At 42.1% G+C, this 21,013-nt stretch overlaps 1 protein-coding gene across 8 annotated transcripts in view; it reads right to left on the reverse strand.

Annotated features, from left to right (window-relative positions):
* The window catches only part of JARID2 (jumonji and AT-rich interaction domain containing 2), a 211,354-nt gene that overhangs the window by 157,555 nt on the left and 32,786 nt on the right, over positions 1-21,013 (reverse strand). The window contains exon 1 of one of the 8 annotated variants that reach the window (XM_068186641.1): positions 17,624-17,647. The exons of the other annotated variants lie outside the window; for them this stretch is intronic. The gene's annotated coding sequence lies outside the window, so the exon portion shown is untranslated. Of the gene's footprint in view, positions 1-17,623; positions 17,648-21,013 lie in introns of those variants that run through there. 8 annotated transcript variants of the gene reach the window in all.

Below are 21,013 nucleotides of genomic sequence, written 5' to 3' on the forward strand. Positions count from 1 at the left end.
TTAAAGCCAACCCACAAGATCTTAAAGTGAGGAGAGAAATGCATGTCCTACTTCTGAGTTGGTGCCTTTATCGCCAAGTATTTAATGACATACAGGTAAGTACAATGAAGGGGACAGGGTGGTTTTGGAGGAGTGGGGTCAGGCTCAGCTTTTGCATCAGGGCTGCGTGACCCTTCTGCACCCGCTCCTGCAAGAGGAGGTTCATAACATAGGGAGAGGAAATCAAAATGGTAGTGTGACCTTCACAGGCTATAGACAGCTTGAATGCAGTTTAACCCCAGCATTAAGGATGAAAGCCTACACTCATTAAAGGCAGGCATTAACTAATCTGCTTACCCATACGAAAGGAAAAAAAAAACCACGTACACACCAAAAAGCACACTATGGTTTACGGTAAGCCTGCCAAGAATGCAGCAGTATAATCATAACACAGTTTACTTCAACACATCATCGCAACCATGCCTAAACGTTGTTCTTTGTACTGGAGCAGGCATGCTGTCAGTTATCCCTCTAATGCCTAACTGGAGGCACTGCTCCCCGCAGCCACCACGCCACCACACTCCATCCTGTGCTCCACCGAGCCTGGCCAGTGCCAACCACTGCACTCCCCTCCCAGAGCCTGCCTTGCAGTAGCAATCAGAGGCAGGAACCATCTGTGACAGAAAGCTGTGGGTGGGGAGGAGGGATTACCAAAACAAAAATTAAAAAGCATTTGCTTGTACATGTCTGCCAACTCAGTCAGCTGAAGGAGCAGGAGGAAAACAAGGCATGACAGGAGGAGAGACAATTATTCTTCTTCCCTTCACGAGTATTTTTCTTCCTGTAGTGACCATGTTCCTTTCCTGCCTTCCGACTCTTTTGCATCCTACATCCCTGACAAGGACATCCCAACTGAAACCCAGTTTTTGCTAAAAGATTTTGGCATAGAAATATTTCGACTATAGACACGGCATAAACATATTAAATAATGTTTCCTTATCTTTCTCATATAGAAATCCCTCAACCTCAGTCTCTTCACTCTCTAAATGAATTTGCTTTCGTCTATTCAGCAATGCTTTTTGGCTTGAGTTTAATTAAAATTTCAACCAGCCTATATGAGTGAGATGGTATCTTTCCTTTCAGAGACAGAAGACAATATCCTCTAAGTATTTCATATCCTCATTTCTTAAAATCGGCTCATCAGAAAACCACACTCCTCAGCAACAAGTGTTAGATTATCTTTAGCCACCAGAATCAGCATACTGAAAGACTGAAGTCATTTTATTGCCTGAGATATTATTGTACATTTCTCTTCTCAGGCGGATTTCTCCACCTATCTTTTTTCAATGTTGTTTCATTACACCAGTTACCCCGTGCAAAGGATTCCTTAACTATGGACAAGGTTCACAAACTAATACTGTATCTCCAGATTTCACAAAGACCAAAAAACTGAAAATATTCTGGGCTTTTCTCTGTGTGTGTGTGTGTTGTTTTTCCCCCATTTTGTTCAGCCACAGAGTTGACATTTTCCAAACTTTCCTCTACAACCACAAGATCAGGTAATGCTGATTTCCCCACACAAGTGAATAGTTTTGGGATCCAGAAGATTCTAAAAACATCCACACAAATACCACACAAACTGCTGAAAACTGTATTCCCACTAAGCGATTTTGCCTCTGCCCAGAAAAACCTGGTTAGCGTGTACCAAGGTGCAAGGCTGGGTGCCAGGTCTGAGGAATTCTCTCAGTTAAACCCTATCTTTCTTTGCTATCCTCTCCTACATCCCGAGGCACATCTGTTGCACTTAAGAGAAACTCCAGGATCCACTCCTGAGCCACTGCAGCAGGGCACATCTCTCTTTGGGAAGAGAAGGAATAAAGGCCAATAAAGCCATTTATGCAATCTAACTGGATGGGAATGTACCAAGTTAGAGGATATGCTGGAATCCAAATCCAAATGCCTGTCTCCAGCTGCATTTAGTGAAGACAGTGACGGGGGTCAGAAGAGAACTCTGACTAGTATGTCCCAGCTCCAGAAAGAACCACACAACTAAAAAACTCTGGCTTTTGAAGTTAAAATACTCAACTCACTTTTGTCATTAAATGCACTTAAATTTGGGAGGGAAGGACTCAATGGATGGACTCACTCAAGTTCAATCAGGATCTTCTACAAAAATACCCAAAAAACCCCAAAAAACCCTCAACAAATCAAATTATTTGTAGACATACTCATGAAGTTCACTGTTTACTATCACAAAAGGTATTTACAGATTTGAGTATTATTTTTAAATAAGACTGTTTCCTCACTTGACAAGCAACTTAATTATACTGCATAGCAGAAACTGCATGATAGGTCACAGGGTTAAATCTGTTCCTTCAGTAGTTCATTATCAAATATACAATTTTTGTATTTCTACTGTTTATTCTAGAGAGATAGAAGAATTACACCACTAGAATGAATTATACCACTACTAGAACTGAACAAATACATTTGCCAAAGATGACAGTGGCTTATTCATCTGACCACGATCCCTCACCAGGACACTGGTGCTACGGGAACTCCTACAGACACTTCAAGGGAATATTCTATACACAAATTCACCATTAATATTGCAGACCTATTTTTTTTTAATTTATAAAAATATAGTGGAAATTCATCGTGAGGTAGAAGAAAAAGAAACTTATATTTGTATATTTGCATACAGGCATGGAGGCACTGTTTTTAACACATTTATTTTTTAATCAATATTGAAGCAGTTTTCCTTTAAAATGGCACAGTACAAATTAAGTTGAATTTCAGGTAGTTGCTACTGTGATCTTAAATCCTGAAGTGAGCATGTCTCTCACTCATGCAAGTCTTGTTCTTTTCCCATCATCATCAGAACTTTCTGAAAGGTGTGACTATTTATCTTAAGGCAGAGCAATACTGTCAAACTGCTGTTTTCCTCAGAGGCCCCACAGTCATTTGTCTGCTTTTCCTACCCCTCCCTCCAAGGTTCTAGACTGATCCTGTGGCTGCTGTACAGACACAGACCTGCAGGATGGAGATGTTCACAGTTACCATCTGCTGCTGCTTCTAAGAAAGATCTCATGCAGGAAGCTCATGCCATTGACCTCATTTGATCCAGGCGAAAAGTAATAATGGAGCTCCTGTGGCTAATTGCCAAGAGAGAAACACTCCAGAGGACTTATTTCCGACATCCTCCTCTCCTCAGATGAAGATCTAAACCACCAGCTCGAGACAGGCATCTGATTAGATCAAAGTAGGAAACATTTCAAGTTATTAGCCACATAGTTTCATCTTGTTTATGAACCACACCATAAGGGACCCCAGACAAGTTAAAATACAGTTAGCTTGCAAAATCCATTATTATTATTATTAGAATGCAATTATTCACATACAATATGTATCTTTCTACTAAAAGCTTGAAAATATTTTCTGTCCCCAACTTCACTGGGATTCAGTGCAGGTTAACACCAGCTCTTCTAGTTTACAACCTCCCTGATACTTGGAAAGATTGCTTCTGTAAATAACCAGGAATGTTTAAGAAACCAGTTTACTATATTTGCCGTAAAGACATGATATTATCTCCACAGGAAGAGGTGGTTTTTCATAAACTAATTTCCCCATATGCAGTTGTCTAAATAATGCAGGAAATGTCTTGTATATAAAAAACATCCAAACAACTAATTGTCCATCTACCAGCACTGACATTGTGCTGTATAAGGCAAGAGACAGCAATTCTAATTTATGACAATTAAAAGCATCTTTGAATGATTGCAGCACTGCATTTTGAGAAGCCACTTGTCCCCAGCTGAATCTGGTTCAATCAAAATTGGCTGCCTTCCCTTCTCAGAGAAGGCACGGGCTGTGGTTTCAAACTGCTGTGACATGAGGCAGGTAACCATCCAGCAGCAGAGGTCCTTTTGTTTATTGATGGTGCTCTCCCCCAGTGGGACAAGGAGCTGAAGAAGAAAGGACTGAGCCGTGAGAGTGAGAAAGCCACAGTTTCTGCACAGGGCAAGGCTGTATGTATGGGTGACATTAGAAAGCCACTTCTGCCTCCCCAGTGCACAGCAGGCAGCAGCATGCTGAGACAGGGTCCTCTTTGTTCACCACTAAATTTCTTCACCAAAAGCTAGAGATGCCTCTGTCTCTCAGGCTTCAGCCAATTTACATCTTTGAAACACTGCCTACATCTAAATCCTTATTTTAAAGAAAGGGGGAAATTGAAAGTATTTCTTTAAAAAAATAATTCTGTGCATGTATTATATTTTGTTTTATATATATATATATATATATATATATACACACACACACACACATAAGTGTTCTCCAGTTCAGCTATGCAAGGTCTTTACATGCCAGTTACTTTCTTCTCTGCACAACATACGGGCAATCTCCCAGTATTAACTTTTCATTCAGGCTCTCTCACCAGTTACGCAGGAGCTTTCATCTCTTTTTTCCTTCCTAAGCAGCAGCCTCATGTTACACCTAATGAGAGCCAGTAGCCAGCCTGAGCAGGCAGCAAGCAACAACGGGCTGCCATAAAACATCTGAACAAAACAAACACGCTCTCTAATTCTCCAGCCGCAACAAGACCCTAAAGGGAAGCCTTGTCTGAGCTGCTTCCTTACACCTCCTTAATAACACCAGCCCTAAGCCAAGTAACAACCATGGAAAACAGGATGGAAGGTGGGTGATTTCTTGACACTTGCTTCCAACATCCTTTGGTCAAAGCAAAGGCATCTCTGCAGCCGTTCACAAGATCAAAAGGCAGCAGCTCTATTTACAACATCCTGAGCAATTTAAGCATCCCACTCAGCATTGTTTCCTACCTCCCCGCCCAGCTCCCTTTTAAATTGGATGGTTTCTAAGTGAAACCTCTACCCTTTATGAGTTTATAGCCATGGTGAGCCAAGGAGTCCGACACAGAGAAATTTAAAAGAAATTAAGAAAAATTTCTCCATCTTAACTATGCAAAATGGTAGTGCATGAAAAGGTAAAAAAAAAAATTGCCTGCCATTTTTTTAATTACCAACTTGAAGGATTTATGCTGTTATGCATTTTATGGTCTATCTTCATTTCCCAGTGATGTGTCCAGTATTTGTGAGTGTGCAGCTTCTAAAGTAGTTCTCTTTAAGGGAAGAGGCATTTATGTGTAAGGAAAAAGCCCTTTAAAAATTAAGTGTTGGGTAAGTGCACAGGATGTTGCAAGCATCTGCTTTATTTGCACTTTCTTTCCTCCTCTCCTTTTTTGTGTTTTTGTTTTCTTTCTTTCACAACCTGTATTTAAAAATTTAGGGCCACTGTTATTCCTGTCACTGTTAAATGACATGACGGAGAGGGGAGGGGAGGGGAGGGGAGGGGAGGGGAAGGGAAGGGAAGGGAAGGGAAGGGAAGGGAAGGGAAGGGAAGGGAAGGGAAGGGAAGGGAAGGGAAGGGAAGGGAAGGGAAGGGAAGGGAAGGGAAGGGAAGGGAAGGGAAGGGAAGGGAAGGGAAGGGAAGGGAAGGGAAGGGAAGGGAAGGGAAGGGAAGGGAAGGGAAGGGAAGGGAAGGGAAGGGAAGGGAAGGGAAGGGAAGGGAAGATACGCATATGCTAAGTAGTCCCCTGGAAGAAACAGTGGAAGAAATTTCTCAAAATACAGCATGCAGGTGTTAACAAGCCATGTGCACTCCACACTCCTCTTCCTCTGCTGTCTCCTGTAAAGCAGGGAATCCCACAACCAAGAACACAAACCTGTGCCCAAAGGCAGGGCCAGCCCAACACAGGCTTCTGGCCAAAGGCTGGGATATGGCACCAAAGCCACCGACCCCCTCCCAGCCCATGATCCCTGCACTGAACATATATAAGAGCTCAGTGCTCATCTGTCACCTTTTAACAAGAGTATGTTAGGCAGAGGGACTAAGCAGCATCCCCACGGTCCTCCCGAAATACATTTTTCTCATCCTATCTGCTTGTAAGCATTGGGCACTTTCCGAAAGACAATCTTACTTTTCAGACGTGTAATTTGTTTTTCTGATCCCCTTCTCTACCTTAACTAGTAGTTTAATGTGTTTCATATATTGTCAAGCAAGATGCGCATGTGCGTATAAAGGCAAAGAGAATTAAAAATCACAAAGTATGTTACTTTACATAAGAAAAAGTTATGACTACTATGTCTTATAAAACTTCTAATTTCATCAACTTATTACATGTCATTCTTCAATGCAGAGAGCACTCACAGCACGAAGAGTTCTTAAATCAAAAACACACTGTTGGGGAACAATCTTCATTTTAATGATGCTCAGTAACAGGGATTAAAATATTTTATGAGTCACAGTTTCCACTAAAAAAAGGCAAAACACAAAAAGGACAATGGAGATGAATTTGTTGAAAGTGTGGGACTTGTTCATTAAACTACCAAAAAAAAAATGTTGGGGAAGAAGGAAGCAGGCATCTGAAAACTTATATACTGCATTGTACTTTAAAGCACCAACTACTTTTCTCTTAATCTGCTTCTGCAGATTCCAAGGAATCTGAAAACCCACCAGCTCCACAGCACAAGCAGCCGCTGTCCTGGCTGCTCCAGACAGGGGATGAAAGAGCCCTTCAATATACAGATCTATTTATACTCCTTCACATGGTGACTATAAAAAGGTTTCCTTTCAGGCTGAGGTTTCTCAGCATTAAAGTTAGTAACTGTTTGAACATGAGAAATCCTATGTACACGGATTTTTAAAAATGGGGTGACGCCTTTGTGTTCGGGTAAATTTGGTTTGAAGTAGCAACGATGCAATCTTGCACATCTACAAACTTCCTCTGTGTGCCTTTGCAAAAAGAAAATGGGACCCAGAATGAACTGAAATAATGCATTAAATAAATGATGCCATTGATTCTGAACAATAGTAATTTCTGATCAAATGTACTCTGTCCTAGTCACCTTTGTATTCCTTCTGTCTTCCCACCAAGGCAGCCAGCCCAGCATGACATGCCAAGCCTTTCCCAAGTGCTTGAGAGGGGCACTGGGTGCTGATGTTTCTCATCCAAGCCTGTGCTGGCTCTCCTGGCCAACCTCACACAGAATGGCTCCGTGCTTCCACTTCCTCCGGTCTGAACACCAGTAATTATATTTCCACACCTCACAGCATGTAGAAAGCACTGCTCATACCTTTCCATTAAAAAAATCTCCCACTCTGCCATGCAAGCTGCTCCAGAAACAGACTTGTGGTGAAAACAAATTGCTTAAAAATTAAAAGGAATACAATAGAAACTTGGAGCCAACTGCTACAAATCCAGCTCTATAATGGGAAAGGAAAGCATTGCTTTTAAAGTCAGCAGAGAAAGAAGCACTGTGTCTGGCTAATGTGAATGGTCCTCGTCTTCTTTTAAATTTGCTTTAACAATTTATTCTTTCCATTAGTTCAAGAAAACAAGCCTAAAAGGCTGATTATTGAAGGTCAGTATTTTAAATTTAAAACAGAAAGTTTAAAGATTGAGACTAAGCCAAATCCAGCTCTCAAACCCACACACTTCTTCCTCAAATCCACCTGCACCAGCAAGGGCCCAGATTTCCTAAAAGCAACTGAAAGCACAGCTCTGTCTTGGGATGATGATGACACCATCTTGGTATGAGAATTGCTACTTTTTTCTTTTCCTCCGATTCACAATGAAGTGAAAAGGTCCATACAGCTCTCCCATGACAATATGCACTCCTGCTCTGCCCACCACCACCTCCACAGCCACTGCACACCATGCCCTGCATCCACCCTGTCTGTGTTACCTATGACTTTTAATTGACACCAGAACTGCAGAGCAGCCTTGCCCAGGGCAGCTACTGCCACTCCAGGCACCAGACCTGCACGGGGAGCACATGTCAGAGACGGGGGTGTGAGTTGTTATTATGGCCAAAGACGTAGTTTTCGCAAAAGGTAAGTATTTTCCAGCTTGAGTGGTAGAATTAAGAGTGGGCTGCCTGGGCAGCCAGACAGCCAAGCAATGACCAATGCATCTGCTCCAAAGTTCTGGATTTCTGTACCAAGCTTAGCTACACCAATGCTGCTCCCAGTTACAGCAGTGGAAAGGCCATGTTCTGGTCCCAAAGACACAGAACATGCTAAGACACAGAAGTGCAAGAGCAGGGATATTTGTTTCTGAATTGTTGCAAAACATGGATGTTTCCAGTGCAAGAGGATTTTAAAATGAGTACGTATCCAGTCAGCACAACTAGAAATAGATGGAAAAAAGGGGGTAAGTCTGTCCTAATGCTATTACTCGTACCACAAGAAAAAAAGGTAATGTCCATACAGTTTCTCCAAATGGCAAAAGATGGTTTCTCCAGTAGTAGCACATTAGTTAACAGAAATTCAAAATTATACAGAAACCCGTGAAGATACTTGTACAGAATCAAATCCTCTGTAAGCACACTGCAGCCTCCCTTTGCAACAAGCATTAGCAAAAGAGATCAGGACTCAGAGTACAGAATTCAAAACTTTTTCCACTCCTCCCATAGTTGATTCCCTGGTCTTTCACATCATACCCACCACTGAGGGAATGTCTTTAACAGGAGCAGCCAGTAATGGGTCATAATAAACAAGCCAGGTGCTTTCATTCCAACCAGAAACATAAATTATAATGGGGTTTTAAATACGTACCCTGTTCCAAGAGCTCTTTTATTAGTTATGCATATTTTAAATCAAATTCTGTGGAAAGTAACTTAAAGGACATTGCAATCGAGAGCTGTGCTGGCCCAATAAAGCACATCAGTCTCCTGTATTCAGTGAATAAATGGCGGGTAACAGCTGTTATGCTGCACAAAACTCTTTTCTGACCTAGACTGAACATGCATTTGATCAAATTGTCTCCAGTAATGCCAGGAGCACTGCCAACCAAAAGATTAAATATTCTGATTAAAAAAAAAAAACCCCAAAAAAACCAAACAAAAAAAGAAACAAAAAACCAACCAAACAAAAAAAATGTAATAAATATTTTTAGCTCTGAAATAGAGTAAAGAACATTCTGTTATTCCCATTCTTTAAAGTTACATTCTAAAAAAATTGACATCTGTCCAAATATCCAGATTATGTAAATCCTGCTTTGCAAAGACACCATGCTCACCCAGAACTGAAGAAATAAAAATGGAAGAAATGTCCTGGATCAGTTTGAACTTCCGCGTTATCTACAGGGACAAATTAAAGAAGCCAGTTTTGCATTTTGTCCTGAAGCAACAGAAAAACCTCTTTCTCCCAACAGGTTCATCTAATGACAGAAATGGCCAGACAGAATGAAATCCACTTTACCAGAGCCCTGGAGTGCATCAAAAGCACTGTCTGAAAAGCAGGTTTTGTCAGAACTTGTAAATCGATGGAAAGGTTCGCTGACCCACACCGACTGATGCCAAAATGCCTTCCCTCTAAATCTGCCCTTAAGGTAGCATGTACAGAAAAAGAAAATTGGCAGCATCTACAGAAAAATTAAATTATGCCCTTTGTTTCTCTGCAATACACAAAGAAACCTTGTCGAAAATTTGGAGAGCGGATTTGTGTTTCAAGTACACACAAAATGTGAGGGCTCGTGCTCCCTAAAAGGCTCCTGGTGATTTACAGAGTGCAGAACAGCAGCCTATCCTGTGGGACTAAAGCTGCAGGAACTAGGAAAGAAGAGTTTAATCTACAGCTGTGTGCTTATTTTTCCCCTTCCACTGGTGACTGATGAAGGAGTAGGAGTATGAATGCCTTCACTGAAGGCTCCATATCCCACCCACTATCATAAAATATTTGAGAGGTTTCAATACACATATATGTTCCTACCACAATTTTCTGAAGCAAAAGTAATGAAAAATCTGTGTGACTTGATGTTTTGGGGACTATTTTTTGTTGTTGTTCATCAGCTCTTCCCCCCCCCCCCCCCCCGCCCCGGAAAAAAACTAAAGGAAAAAGCCAAATATGACTCCATAATCATCGGATTCAAGAGAGAATGGTGTGCAGAAGATCAAAATAAAGTCTTTCTATATAAGGTATAAGGGACAAGTTTCAATAGCCTATGAATATGGACCATAAGGTTCAGCCTTTCTGAGCTCTTCAGAGCATTTTTAAAATAAAAGCATTCCTGGACTTCAAAAGAAAATCTTTGAAAATTCACAAGCAACAGGGGATAACCACAGAGGAAAACTATGAATAAAGAGCAAACTGGTGTTACAGATAAATTCCTTTATCAGGCAATGGGACAGGTATCTTAAAAGCAAGAAATAAAAAAATAATAGCAAATTATTAATTTTCTCAGTACACTCTGAATCTCCCTGCTAATTCTGATAGTAATATGGGGGAAAATCATATAAATATCTCCAGCTGTTATGCAGGACAGATGAATCAATCAACTAGGTTGACAGATGCCTGAAAACTGGCAGCAGAAAATTTCAGCTTCTAAGGTATTAAGCAATGATGTGATTCACCACCTGCTGAAACCTCCATCAAGACAAAGTGTAATACCTCCTGGACGGGAGCCTGGGAAAGGTAGGATAGTGCATGTGTTCCCTTCCCAACCTCCGCTCCCAAACTCCAACCTGAGGTGCTCTACAGAGCAAATGAGGCACACAGTCTTTCCAAGAACAGTGTCTCCAACCCTGCATTTGCCCAATACTCAATGAACAAGCACAGGAAGAAACAGATGGGAATGAGTGGAATGGCCTTAGGAGGTTAATGGCAAAGGGCACAGGGTTAATTGCAACCTCCTGGAAGGCATAAGAAAACTGTAAGCAAAATGCAGTTCAATACTCAATGACCTCTGAAGATCCAGAGTATTTTTCCCTGTTTCTCTGCCAACACACGCGTCTTTCACACATACCTTCCCTTTTCTAAACCAAGCAGTGGTAAACATCTCTGGTGAGGAGAAGGACTGGACAGGCCACTGGGGTGGGCTGCAGGAGACAGGACTGACTGGCCAGAGAGGCAGCAGGCTCCACACAGGGCATTTTTCCAGCCTGCCACACCAAATACCCTTGGAAAAAAAAGCCCCATGCTTGGCTGCATAGATGGCTGTCAGGTAGTATTCCAGTTACTTCCCAGGTGCTTCTGCACACATAAAATGAGGGGAGCCAATACTAAATCTGAGAATTGGAAGTGACAGAGCATGAGAGCAACCCAAAAAGCACAATACCCCTTCAAGAGCAACCTGGAAGTTTTTTCTGCACATGCTTTTTGGTAAAATGATGACACCATGGTGTGTGATGGCTGGTCTGTGTAAAGAAACAATCAAAAAGAGAAGATGAATTCAAATTAAAAGAAAGCGCTTTAGACCTATTCTGCAGGATTGTCCAAGTTGCATACAGACAAGACAATATAAACTCTTAGTACAGCTAATATAGCAGAGTAATGGTCCTAACTAAGAAAAAGGCACATGCTGTGCTGAACAAGAGTTACTTTGTCTGTTCTCCTCCACATTAAACCATGCAGTTTTGCACATCCTTAACACGATTATCTAATAACAGTCCTATATGTTTGTGCCTATATGTTTGGCTACACATTTTACATATAGCACTGCAGAACAGAGAGGTACTGAGGCAGGAAAAAGAAGGTATAAATGTGTGAAGCTAAATTATACATATTTAAGCAATCACCTGAAAATCTAACAGTGCATTCAAATTCACATTTTGTAGGAAAGGCCTGGCAATATTTGGTCTGCTTATATAAATATTTATTAATCTCAATATAAAAGATCAGACACCAAATTTATATGAGCTGAGCACAGTTCGGGCAGAAGCCAATAATAGCTGCTTTCAGAATTTGCAGCGTTGGAGTTTGCCAAATGGAAGTGACAAGTCTGGACCACTAAGAAAAATGAAGCCATTTGGTAAGTTATACGCTGCGTAATAAACAGTCTGTCAGTTTGCTTCTAATCCCCCCTCTTCCAGAAGGGTGTTTTTTTCTTTTTTTTTTTTTTTTTCCCTTTTCCTTTTTCCTGATGTACTCTGCAGAACACATACATATTATAAATTAAACAGAAGCTACTTCGGCTCTCTGGACCACACACTGTGGACAACTTAGACAGGTCATTGTTACCTAAACAGAATTTGGTTTTTTGTTTGCATTGTACATTTCCTTTCTGTTTTGACAGCAGGTTTTAAAAAGAGGATGTTACCCTCCTCAGAGCTTTGAATCATTTACGAAGAAAAGGGAAAAAGAAGAAGTTCTGTGACAATAGCACAAAAGTAAAGCCTTACAATTTTTCGTTTCTTCCCATGACATCTGTGGGTAGTCCTGTTCATAACGCCTTTGTTCCGGGCTGATTTACCGCACTTTGAGACAAGACACCATTCAGAGGCTATTCCAGGAACCATGGAGGAAGCAGAAGGAGGATGCATCTAATTTGTTAGCTACTGTGACATCGCCACTTATGATTAATACATGGCATTGAGTGAACAGAAAGTATTTCCTCCAAGCATCCTCCACCTCAGTGCATGCTGAACAGGGTGGGGAGAGCAGGACTGCCATGACAGGTCTGGTACTTGCAACATGGCTTGTCAATTGTGCAAGAAGGAAAACACCTTGTATTTCAAAAGCCAGCATACGCGGCCAGCTGACTCTGCCCAGAAGAGAACTACGGGTGTAAGTGGGCCACCTAAGAGGACTGCTGGAGGAGAAGGTCATGCATGAAAAACCCAGGAGCAAGAAGCACGTCCAGGAAAAGTTCTTGCCTTGTTTCCATACAACTCCTAGCAAGCTGCTGAAGGACTACTTATTTACAGAAACATGGTCCCCCTCCTTCCTGCCTGATAACATTTGTGGAAGAAGGATGTAAATGTCCGCAAAACCCTTGAATATCTTTTCATGGCAGACATTGCATAAGAACAAAGTTTTGAACGCTCTGAAGGGAGGAGCTGGCAGAAACCATTCAGTTCAAAATTATAAACCAAACAAGAACTCCACAGTTAATCCTCATCCCTACTGAGTCCTCTCTCTGGCAGGTTATAAGGCCTTACTTTGGTGATGAGGAGCCACTCAGCTCACCATGCCCAACCACCCCACCAAACCTACACATGTGGATGTGCTGGAAGCATCACTTAGGTGGCGGCACATAAACCACAATTTTTTTTTTTTTTTTTCAGGTATAAGTTTCCACCCATCCACAGATCTCTCGGAGTACCAGCCAGCCAAGGTAAAATCATGCTGCCAGAATAATTCAATCTCTTACTTTTTTGGCTGCTCCCTTGCCCTGGGTATCTCTTGTAAAGAGCTAGGAGCAGGCTGCAAGCCAGGTAATTTGCTGTGGCGGTGGGTGGCCTGTTCCTGGCACCCACCATTCCCACCACGACCATCACAACCAAAAAGCCCTCCAGGACAGCTGGTAAACTGCTGTCCCTATACATCTTGTCTGGAAAAGTCCACTCCTGCTGGGCCCTCAGCACCAAAGTATAGACACCTCGACCCACACACTTAAGCTCACCTGAATTATTCTGCAATTTCCGTCTACTGTTGCCATCCCTCCCAAATAAGCAAAGTCCCTGCTGCAAATACCAACCTCAGGCTGCCCAGCTGATGGGTCTGCCTACCATAAAATGGGCACCAGAGCACTTACAGTGGGTTTATACTGGTCTCAAAAGCAACACAATGCAACACAAGCTTTGTAAAGCAATGGGAAAAAAAAATCGAAGAATAAAGTTTTTAGAAGCTCCTCAACATCATGTGAATGGAGTAAAAACTTTCTTCTGCTATAAACTTTTCCTGTTTTTCTCTTTTTTATGCAGTTACTGCTTCTAGGAGCTTATCAAGAAAATAAGCCTGCTCACATTGGCAAAATCCCAGCTCACTCATTTTCTTAAGTAGCATGTTATCAAAATGTACCTACACAAGCTGTACTTTCTGATACAAAGGAAGCCCTTCTAACAACTACAGTAACACCACATTAGCAACCGGTTAGGTCAGTCCTGAAGCCTTCCCTTAGACTCTTCCCCAGCCTGCACTTAGGTCAACCAATTCCTGACATGGAAAGGCTGTCAAAGATTCAACAGCACTTTCTCAGGCCCGTCACTGATCAGCTCAGTGTATGACCCTGTCTAGTCCTATTTGCTGTCACTGAACATAACCCTTGTCAAAATATGCTCTAGGAAACAATATGAAATGTTGTATTTTTTACAGGAAGAACATAGTTTAGTCTTCAGACTTTGGCATTATTTCCATAATATAAAGCATATCTAGTGTTGATGGGAAATATCTATCAGTTCTAGAATAAATTATATTCTCTACTACATCAGGTTGATGATATTCTCTACTATATACTTCTCATCTTTGTAACCCCTACAGAGCAATGGTAAATTTGGGACAGATTTCACCTTCACACCTCTGGCTCATCCAGGTTGTTGGGTTTGATGCCCAGTCCCTGAAGCTGTAACAAGGCCACAGCTCATCATAAGAGTCTGGAAAGGAAAACTGGGTAAAATCACGTCTGTGCACACAGCCGTGCATCAGTGTCAAAGCAAGGTAGAGTTTCACTTTGGTAGCATTCCCTGCTTCCAGTCAGCCCATGTGCCCACTGCTTTTCAGAAGGGCTCTGCTGCCTTTACAGTGAAAGGCCAATGGATGATTTCTGGCAGCCAGAGAGCCAGTGTTTGTCCAAGGGTGTGGTCAGACAATGTGATTGAGCAAGCTCCTGCCCTTGCTGGCCAGTCTGACACCCTCCTCTCCATTCCCACTCCTCCCTCATCTCTTTTTTTTTTTTTTTTTTTTTTTTTTTTGATTGGGTGTCTAACAAATCAGAAAATTGATGATGTTTGCTCTGCAAACAGATGAAAGGTTCATATGGTACAAAGGGCAAAGCAGAAGCCAGCAACTGGAAGCTGATTAGGAAGAAGGAGGAAGCACAACAGTCCTTTATGCATAAGTAAGCTATCGGTCTGGCTCAGACCATACCATTTAACTTCAAAAACTGTATTTCCAATTACTAACCTTTTGGAGTGAATAATACAGCATGCACCCCAGAATATTAACTGTTTTAGGCACATGTGTTACTTCCTGATCTAAGTGACGGCATCCACAAATTCACAAGGTTCACAAGCACCTACTCCAGAGGTGGCTGCCATGCAGGGTAGGCACTACAGGACTGTTCTACAACAAAGCAGGAAAAGCAGCGCCCCACAAAAAAATTCTCAGATGTTCTCTTGGTGCTCCTGTGGCAGACAAGGAAGAACTGTGTTCAGGATTCCTTTTTTCCTTCACATTGCAACACCAAGCATTTCCTGACACAACTGAGTCACAGAGATAGGCTGTATCACTTAGAGGCTGAGATGCAGCTGAAGGCGTGGGAGACCAGCACAGCCTGCTAGGGCACAGACCAACACACAGAGAGAGTGAATACCCTCCATTAAATGTTTATTGAAAGTGCCTGTTGTAGCCACCTTCTTAATACACACACAACCACAACTTGCAGCGAAACAACCTTTGGCTGAAGCTCTTCCTTCCCCCTCACAGATGATGCACCAGAGCCTTTCCTCCCCTTCCCCTGGGTCACCCTCCTTCCCCTGGGGCTGCACCGCAGCCCAGCCTCCCTGACTCAACCAGCCCTCTTTCACACAGCTGGCACCTTCAACAATTTAATTACATTTTCCTCAAATAGTCTCAATCTTTGGCATTTCAACCATGCCTTTTGTTTCCAATCCCTCTGACCAGGACATCTGAATAGAATAAAATCCAGTCAAAGTTTAATAGCAGGGGAACAGAAAGGGAGAACTGAGCCGGGGTTGCAGTATGGGAAGAGTGGGATTCTTCCCTGGCTGCATGGCCTTTGCTCCCAAAGATCTTCTGCTCATCTGGCTGCAGCAATGACATTTTTTCCTCCATCCCTGCCAGCTCTCCCAGCCTCTGGGCCTGAGGCACGGGCACATTGCAACACAAAGACAACTGCTGAGCTTTGCCTGTCTTTCTGCTCACAGGGCCACCAGTTCAGGATCACTCTAGATCACTTCCATGTTAAAAAAATACCATCAGCAAATTATTCAAAATACTCCTAATCCTCTTCTGGTTAGGAACTGGAAGACAAGTTTTCAGAGCAAGACGACAGAAACAAAGCTACTGTACATGCCCTGTTACCCTAAGAAATTAGGCTTATCCACCCCCAGCATGAACTGCTGGACACCTAAATCGGGGGTGGAGGTGTTTATTGTACTACACATGTTTACTGTACTAACAGCATGCAAAAAAAAAGGTTCAAGGGGAGCCTTTGTCATACCCAAAACTAAACAAACTTTAATGTTTAAACTCATTCCAGATCTCCAACAAAGAAAGCCCCAAGTAGCAACTCTGCGGCTCTGCTGATCCCTGCCAAGAAAGTTCATCAAATACTTGGATGGAGTAAGCACTTGATTCCAATGGGAAAAAAATATTTTAAAAGGAGAGAAACAGTCACATTTGGGAGCACAAGAGGTGGAAATTAATGCGAAATAAAAAAGACCAAACCAGGCAGCAAGTTATAAACACCAAATATTGAAATTCCAACGCTGACCTGCAAATTTCACGGTTAATACGATGCAGATCCCTTTTCTGCAGCTGGGTTAAAAGTGCACAGCCCTCTCCTAGGCAAATCTCCAAGGAATTTTAAAGCTTGAATGAAAATACTAATTACAATGTACTAAAAACAGAGCAAGGAAGTGTGCGAGATGACTTTCGAGCACTATAAGGAAGAGAGGAGGAGACAGTTTGGTCACTGCTGAAGCCAGAGACATGCAGCAAGAGCGGCCCTGCTACAACATTAACTCCTTCCTAATGAGATCTCTCAACTTGTAGAGGATTCAAGTGCTTGCAAAGCTTTGTGTTGTACCTGTTATGATGAAGCTGCAGCACTGACACAGTTAAGAAAGGAAAGAGTGGCTATCCATCCCTAATATTTGGCATGACCACCACAGCCATCATTTTTCGTAATTACAGGAAGACTGTGTCTTAGCAGCTGGTTTTGCAGGGGGAAAAAAGCAGATATTTATCCCTCACAAGGTTAACTGGAAGTGTAAACTGAATTCCATGTTAAATTATCCCCTGTATGCCAAAGCCACAACATCTAGTACTCGTTATTACTCTTTCAAAAGAAACAGTCCAGAGTTTACACACACGTATGGTCAGAGGAGAGTATTTTATAAACCCCACAAAAACATTTACACAAAATAACTCAATTTAGGCCAGCAGAGCAAATCTCTTACATACAAAATGTCAGCCAATTAAGCTTTTAGCAGAGCACCAGGGAGACCGATTTTAGAAAGCTAAGCAGGTTTCTCAGTCTAGGAATGCCTGAAATCTGTTTATTCTCAGTCAACAATGACTTTCTGCCTTCTGCCAATTACTAAAGTAGTGGGGGGAAAATGGATTTACTCTCTGCTTTTACAGATCAGTTGGCTTAGCAAAATCTAAACTCATACACAAGCACCTCACAATCCCTCTCATTAATGCGAGCAGGCGACAACAAAAAATTTGCTTTACTCTCCCCCCTGTCCTAAATCTGCTTATCCTTTCCTACCAACAACTGGAAATGGCTAGTGCTCCCATGGCATTCTTTCCCCTCCTGCCCTTCAGGCTGCAGGATGTAGCAAGGATTTCAGGAAGAGCTGGCATGCAAGGAAACAACCATGTGCTGTCTACCAAACCCAGTGAGCACCCTTAAACTGGGGGACCTGATAAGCAAACAGACTTCAGGCTTGGAAAAAGCCCTAATATGAAGCTCCTCAAGGCTGTAACACCCTGCTGCCAAATGGGGAGGTTCACTCCTCTGCTCGCTCTTAGCCTTTTCCTCTCTTTGCTTCCTCTTCCACTGAGAGTCCCAGAGTCATGCCACACATCCCACCTCTCCTTCTCTGCTGGCTCTGGTCTCACCAGACACCTCTGTGGACCAAACCAATTGATTCATCTGACCTACACCACCCATTTTCATAGCAGCAAAATACATCAAATCATCACATCTTCCCCAACAGCAGCCAAACTCTCCCTCTCACCTGTGCACCCTCCCTGGCTCCTGCCCTCAGCCACTTCACCACATTTATCCATCAGAAAACCTGCCGGTCCCACACAGACGTTCAACGGAGCCAAAACCACCAAATACTGCTCTTGGGGTCGGGATAGTTCATTTACTGATGAACTCAGAGCAGCACTTTGCAGGCATCTTGTACTCATTACAATTATATTCTTCTTGTCTGTGTTTCGTTCCAGACTCAAGGTTTGAACATAACCTTATCTTGGAGTAAGTCCCAAATAAATTTCCATTTCCCAAAAGACAGGTTTTCTCCAAGGCAAGTAGTGGAAATTTGCAACAGTTTATTAAAAAGAAGCAGCTTTACCTCTGGCCAATATCATGTATTATCTGGATGTCATCAGAGGTCCTGGAAAGTAGCTTACTCCTAAAACCCTGGAGGCTCTACAGTACATATAAGGCCTAACAAATATTCCAAAACACAGTAACTTATTTAACTTTCACTCAGTAACATAAGCTTTTGGAATTAAAACAAAAAGCAAACCCCAAACTTAACATATTTAATCTTCTCATCGTAACACGTTTAGAAAACCTAAATGCTATAAAGCAAACAAATAGATGTGCACATACAGTCCTTCCCTTACCTCTACAAAACACTGCCGGGATGATGCTCGACCAGCTACAACTGTGCCTTGTGTTTGTATTTCCACCTTCAGTTACTATGGGTAAACTACCCTAGGAGCATTTTTTTGACTGTCAGCATCCTCCAAGACTACCTACACCCACAGGAGAAAAGCACTGAGCACAAAAGCTAGCTAGCAACTACTAGCAACATGTGGCAAACTCTGTTATTCCCCCTAGCCAAGTACTGGCAGAGGAGAAAATGAAAGTTTCTCTACATGTTCTCCACACGTAACACAGAGCGCTACCATGCCACTGCAATGCTGCTGCTGATGCAATAACAAAAATGCCTCAGCTGGTGAGGGTCTACATCTCTAATGAGGAGAAACTAACTCTCTCCCATTGTGAGGCCAATTTACTGGGCTTATGAAATGCAATCAAGACATTTCTGTATAGATGATGTATCATGAATAAAACAATGAATCATTCTGTTGAAGACTATAACAAAGAACTTCAGCAAAACTTAAAAAATAATCTGTAATTCATATAGATCTCTATGCAAAATTTAGAAAACTTTTTTTTTCCTAAATAAGCAAGAGAAGTTTATTTCATAATAAACTACGGAGCTAAAGGCATCATCCCAGCTCAAGTACATTGTCATGCTGGGTTTGAAGGGGCAAGTCCTTCTCACGGCACTTTGGAGTAAGGTAGGATAAACGTGGAGGTTACTGCGTCCAGTTCCACACTGAAGACATGTGGGGTTGTAGGAATTAAGAGAGTGTTTGCAGGTATTTGCGTGACAGAAAGGACAGCCAGGACCGTCAAGATGATGACTGGCCTACAGTATTTATATTACATATAAACTGAAGATATTTTGAGGCACTATGCATACCAGGTAGGTTACCAATACCTGGCATTTTTCCACTTGAACTCCTCACCAGTATGAAAACAATTCATACTATGGAAATTATTCAGCATTTATGAAATGTTGTAAAAAGCAAAAGGAAAATCCAGTTAGTCATCTGTCAGTCCTCCTGTTGTGAAAACATTACATTTACAGACTATGGGGCTGCTTCAAAAAAAATATCATACCATAAATGTCTTCACTTTCTGAATGAAGACAGTTTCAGTGAACTCCATCTTGGGGAGGATAAAATGCCTCAGGATAAAGGAAACTATCTCAGGAAGAAACAGCAGTATATTTCTATACAAGGATTTGCTATCCGGATATGATAATTTCTTGAAACCTCAAACAAAATACCACAGCATGCTAATCTGCTCTTTCACAGCAGGTAACCTCAGACATCCTATAACTCTACAGCATGTTCATTCTTGCCTTGTTTAAAGGCTCTGATGGGTGCAGAAACCAGCCCCAGCCCTTCCTCCTGCTTACCAACCCTGTGCCCTAACATTGGTTTTATTTCATGTTCCAGATTTAAGAAGTTACTCCATTTCTTCCAGGAATGTGCTTAATCTCCCTGAAGTTTTATTCACTTTCTAAATAAAAAAATACAATTTTTTTTAAGTATTGTTTCAAGAAGGATTTTAAATTTCACTAGAGTCAGGAAATTAACAAGTGTTCCCAACAACTCAGTCCTGCCTGGCTGCCACCTGGAAGTCACCCCTTTCACCACCAGCTTGAATGACATCATGCAGCTCAGGTTCACGCTGCAGCCCATCCCTCACCCTGCCAAAGCCACTGCTGTGCCAGGAGCAATTTAGGACTTCTGGACTTTCCTTATCCTTCCACAAACCAAGGTTGTTTGGTTCTTACCGCTGCAGTTCTCAGCACTTATCATTTCCCCCCTCTTTCCACAGATGACCCTTTTGCCTTCCAATACAAGAGGAAGAAGACAGAGACAGCGACCACACAGCCATAGTGTATATCATGGAAACGTGTTATGGAAGCAGAGGAGATCGGAACAACGCTTATTCTTCCAGAGCAGGATTCTCAGTATTTCATAACACTAAGTAAGAGCTCGGTTAAACCTTTCACTACAGCTGAGTCAGAAACTCCCGATCTCAGTAAAGGAAATTGGAAAAACGCTTCTCTCTGTAAGGGACTGATAGAAGGACTTTCCCAGAATGACAGTATCCTGGCCCTTACTGCTCAAATATAAAGCCAATGCTTGCTGTAAAAGACAAGCCTAAATGCTACTTTGGACAGGGGCAGAGAAGCCAGAGTTTATGTTTATAGGCTCTAATCTAATTTCATGCTTTCCTCTCTCACTACCCTGTCTTAAAAATTCATGTTTTATTAGATTCATGAAACAGCTATAGCTTATAATGAGATAAGTCAGTTGATACTGTCGATGGGGTGTTTTGTACCAAACATTAACACTAATTACATAAAACTTTACACTGCGCTTTGCTTGCTGAACCCACACACTTAAACTGCTTGTTGTGTTACTGCAAACAGTTCATTAGCAGTAAGGTTACAGGCCTGGGCAGCATTAACCTCTCCTCAAAATCCTCCCAAGCAGAGAATGTGGA

The sequence above is a fragment of the Anomalospiza imberbis genome, chromosome 1 (genome assembly GCF_031753505.1).
Source record: "Anomalospiza imberbis isolate Cuckoo-Finch-1a 21T00152 chromosome 1, ASM3175350v1, whole genome shotgun sequence".
In the NCBI taxonomy this organism is placed as follows: Eukaryota; Metazoa; Chordata; class Aves; order Passeriformes; family Viduidae; genus Anomalospiza; species Anomalospiza imberbis.